The following is a 5,000-nucleotide window of genomic DNA, read 5'->3' as shown; positions in this document are numbered from 1 at the left end:
CTATCATAATTTGGGTACCCTCGTGCGAGCTTATGCTGGTGCTGCTCTTATATTGAAGGAATAGTGTTTCTTCATTAAGCTGATTGAGAAATCAGTCATCCTTACCCCACAGTATTTAGAATGAAAGGGACAGTGAAGCATACACTTTTCTATCCCCAGGGGTCAGAAACCCACCCTTCTTTATTTGGAGTTCCTTTGATAAGGGAATTCATCACATTTAATACTGAGGGGAGGTATCAGTATTTGCTCCCAGGGGATACACAAGTATGTGTCTCCTACTATCCCTTTATAGCTTGCTATCCTAAGCTATTCTGTTAAGATATGACTTTTAATATATTGGTTATCAGTGAGATAATCAATCATATACTCCTTCTGTTTTCCTTTCTTTACAGGAGGAACACCAGATGTCTTGTGTTGCAGTCTTCTGCAAAACTAAGAGTAAGTGTTTTTACGGACATAATGCATGCAGGTTTCATGCCCACTGCAATATTATTTCCGAGCCCCTGCAGTATTGGAACCCGCAGGCCTGCAAAGTATGTCAGGTCTTATTGTCCGAGGGTTTCAAGAGTCGGTAGAGACTAGGGATGCAGCTCATTCAAGCTATGCAACTGGGTGAGAGGCTTTCAGAAAATCTCTCCGGGACCTTACCTGCCTAATGACAAGATGCGTAGGTTACTATTTCCAACAGCAAGTAAGGAAATAGTGGTACCCCAGGCACGAGGTACATCTCCCGACGGCCAGATAGCCTTGGGGAAGGAGGGCAGAAAGCGCCCACGGGAAGAAGGGGAGAATGTCGGGTTGGAATTGTCTCCGTCCATTCCGGCTTTAGAGCCGGCGACATCGATATCTCCCCCTTCTATCCTTCTATTAGATGGAATGGACCAGTTATGGGCCCAAGTGAGGAATCTAGTAGAAAACTTGTGCAAACAGAGCACACAGCAGGAAGCGAAATGCAATGTAGAGCCTTGTAAAGCTCCACTTGTCGCTCCTCAGGGGTCGTACAAACGACCCATGGATCAAGACCTTCCGACATGCTCCAAAACTAATCCCTGGAGGTTTGCGGAGCTGATGCCGATTTTAAATGGCAAACTCTACATCTCGGAGAAGATGGGTGCTGTTCCTTTGGACAAAACCCAGTTTTGGCCACGCTTTGATGCTTTCCCGAACTGTTTCATTAGACTGAGGGATGAACCAAGGTCAGGAAAAGGAACGGAATCAAAGGAGGTTATGATTCTCGACCATGATAAAGCACAGGCTATCCTATCAAGTAGCATAGAAAAGGCGGGTTACTCGGCGTCGGAGGTATTCACACTAGGTAACAGGCACTCTTCCTTTCTTGCTCCTGCTTCAATTTCATTCCCCTTTATGGAGAAGGCATTTAAATATGTCATCGAGGCAGTAGAGGCAGGTAAACCGTGTCCTACACTCAAGGAGTGTGAGCCTCTGTCACTAGCCTTTCCCAGACAGGAGAAGAACTGGAAGGAAGCCTATTTAACCTTTTCAGTAGGAAGACTTGAGGCGAATATCACCAGTCGACAATTTAAGGAAAATCTCCCTAAATTATGTGTTTCTTTTACACGATGAACAAGAAACAAAGGAGAGACATGCAGCCTCCCTTTCTCTACAAAACTACATAGAGTTTTGTTCAGCTCATCAAGATACCCCAGACATGTTCAAGGTCTTACCTAAAATACATATGGCTACATTGGTAAAAGACCTTTATGCCTTTATAAAGGCTAGAAGAACATGTATGGAGTTTTTGTTCGCTAACGCGACAGCGAAACACGAAACAAGGAAGCTAATATCTTCCAACATCTGGAGTAAAGACCTCTTTCCAGACGAGGTAGTCAGGAAAGTGATTAAGAACGCCACCACGGAGAAAGTAGGACTTCTCCAAAAGTGGGGCATCCTTTCAAAAAGAGAATTTTCCAAGGTTGTGGGTCCCCAACCTAAGAGGAAGATGGAAAGGTCTGGAAATCCATTTCGAGTTGTCCAACAACATCCCACAGTTATAGTGACCGTGCTGCCACAGGCAGGTGGTCAAAAGAATATTCCTACTGATCAGTCAAAGCATAGGTATGCTTCTAGTAGGAGGGAGGTTCCTTTAGGATCGCTGGACCTTCGATCCTTGGGTCCATGGCCTAATCAAGATGGGACTAAGATGAGAGGTGGGGATGTCTCTACCACCATTTCCTCAACTCCTCCTATAATCCAAAACCCTCCTGGAGGAGTTTACCTGAGAGCTCTAGAGCATACAGGTGGTAAGGAAACTATAGTCAACCGAATTCCAGGGAAGGCCGTTGTGTGTCTACGAGAAGGACTCAAGAAAATTCTGAGTCATTCGGGACTTGTCGCCACTCAACAAGTCCTAACAAAACAATGAGTTCAGAATGTTTATCCTCCTGAATATAAGGACCCTGTTGCAAAAGAGGGTGCCTGTAGTCTTACCAGACCTGAAAATCGTCTATTGGCAACTTCCAGTCAATCACCTTCTCCCCTCCTATCTAGGATTCAAGTTACACAAAGTAACGTATTTCCTAGGAAAGATACTCGTCAGACCAGACACAGTCCTAGATATCTTCATAAAATTGGCAGACACAGTCACGCAATAATTAAGCCTAGGAAAAGTTCAGGCAACAATGTTCCTGGACGAGAGGCTGGGGTGAGCAGCACCCAAGATGGCTGGTCTATGAACATCCAAGGAAATGATCCGGTCCCCGGAACATCGCGGATGCAAGATAAGCTTCAAGAAGTCTCGATTCTCTCCAGCTCAAAGGTTGCAATGGCTAAAAAGCCATTGAAGCCTGTGGTCACACCAACTCTCCTTTCTTTTGGGAATGTAAAAGGAGATGGCAAGGTCTGTCAAGAGACTCTGGTAATCAGTCAGATGCCCAAAACGCGAACAGGGAGGAGCTCTGATCTCTCTCCAGTTTGCAATAGAGACAGGCCCAATGCTAAGAGCACTGCTGCAAGATGTGTTGAGAGTCTGTAAAAAACAAGCATCAAATGCTTGAGGAGGCCTAAAAAGACCGATATCGGTCCTTCCTTAATCGCTTCCCTAACAAAGGTCAAAGCCCGAAAGTCCCAAGACCATGTTGGTCGAGTCATGAGTGGGGAAACTCTCTCCAGACAGATCAGATTGTCTACGGTTGATCTGGGACTCCGAAGCGATAACAAGACGCTGCAATCGACGATGCTTGAGAACATCCATACAGTCTAGGTGTAGATAACCATCCCTTATCGAAAGGGATGGCACCTGTCAGCACTTCATATACAACCGATCCGCATTGTGACAATGGATGCTCTACTCGGGCTCAAGCCGATAGAGTTGGAATGGTCCACAGACGCAGACCTATTCTCTCCCAGATGGGAACAAGTCCCCGAACTGCAGTCCGACCTCTTCATTACGAGCATCGTCAAGGAACTACCTCGATACGTAGCCCCATACGAGGATCCTCTAACAAAAATGATAGACATCATGTCTCTGAATTGGAAGGGATAGACTTAGGATTTCCAGCTCATCCCATCCAATCACCTGCTGAGAGTCCTCAACATGCTGAGATCCTTCCAGGTAGGAATAACCCTGTTGGCTCCCAAGTAGCCCAAAAGCAACCTGTCCTCCTTGAGGAAGGAACGGAGGCTAAGGCTGTCCCTAGTTCTGAACCCAGGACGACTTTGGAAGGTTCAGAGAGTAATTGCCTTCGATTTATCACAGAGAACCCGAACCCTTCATTGCATGATTTTCTTGCCCTAGCGGTTAAGAAAAGGTTTGGGATCTCAAAAGGCAATATAGAATTCTTAGAAAAATACAAGTCTCAGTCAACTAGAAAACAATATGAGTCATCATGGCAAAAGTAGGTTGCTTTCGTAAAAGTAAAAGGACCAAATGAGATTTCAATGAACTTCTGTATGTCATTCTTTATCCATCTTCATAACCAAGGTTTGGCGGCCAACACGATAACGTCGTGCAAGTCAGCCTTGACTGAGCCTCTTCTATATGCCTTTTAAGTGGACTTGGCGAATTAGATCTTTAATAAGATCCCGAAGGCATGTGCAACGCTTAGGCTTGCAGCACCACCAAAGTCCATCCCTTGGTCTTTGGACAGGGTCCTACATTATGCCTCATCCATGAACAATGAAGATTGTTTGCTTAAGGATCTAACCCAAAAGGTTATTTTTCTGTTCGCTATAGCCTCAGGGGCTAGAGTTAGTGAAATAGTGGCCCTATCTAAAGATGAGGGCCACATCCAGTTCGCAAAAACAGGAGAACTGAATCTCTTCCCTGAACCATCCTTTCTCAGTAAGAATGAGCTGGGGTCCCTGGAAAATCTGCCCTCTGAAGGAAGATATCTCTCTATGTCCGGTAGAGTGTCTAAAGGTCTATCTTTGTAGAACTTCAGACTTCAGGGGAGGTCAGCACTTTAAAGGAGAAACCTCTGGATCAAACTCATTCCTAAAACAACTGAGGGCGAATCTCACCTACTTTATTCGTAGAGCGGATCCTGACAGTACTGCCGCAGGTATTGATCCGAGAAAGATTGCTTCATCACTGAACTTCTTTCAGTATATGGACTTTGAGCGTCTTCGTTCATACACCGGATGAAAATCATCCAGAGTGTTTTACAAACACTATGCAAAACAGGTCCACGAACTGAAGCACTATGTAGTGGCGGCAGGTAGTATATTAAAACCTGCCCCCTAATTACTGTCATAAACAGTTAATTGCTTGGGACTTCGAATGTCCTCGCTTATATACTGGATGAGAATCATCCAGAGTGTTCTACAAACACTATGCTAAGCAAGTCCATGAACTGAAGCAGTATGTGGTGATGTCGGGTAGAGTATTTAACCTGCTGTCTAATTCTACAATGAACAGCTAATTGACTGGGACTGTCAATTAAAGGGAGAAGGGGTCATCCCTCTTAGTGTGACCTCCTTTGAATAAGTGTTACCATGGTGACACTAGCTCTGTTAAAAAATCCTAGGTGTGGTATTATACA

General features: G+C 44.9%; 1 pseudogene; it reads left to right on the top strand.

The window, feature by feature from the left end:
- Positions 1-1,068: 1,068 nt before the first annotated feature.
- The window catches only part of LOC137626291 (uncharacterized), a 26,061-nt pseudogene continuing 22,129 nt past the window's right edge, over positions 1,069-5,000 (top strand).

Source organism: Palaemon carinicauda, chromosome 33 (assembly GCF_036898095.1).
Source record: "Palaemon carinicauda isolate YSFRI2023 chromosome 33, ASM3689809v2, whole genome shotgun sequence".
In the NCBI taxonomy this organism is placed as follows: domain Eukaryota; kingdom Metazoa; phylum Arthropoda; class Malacostraca; order Decapoda; family Palaemonidae; genus Palaemon; species Palaemon carinicauda.
Note: the sequence above shows the minus strand (reverse complement) of the source record. Positions and strands in the feature narration are given on the sequence as shown.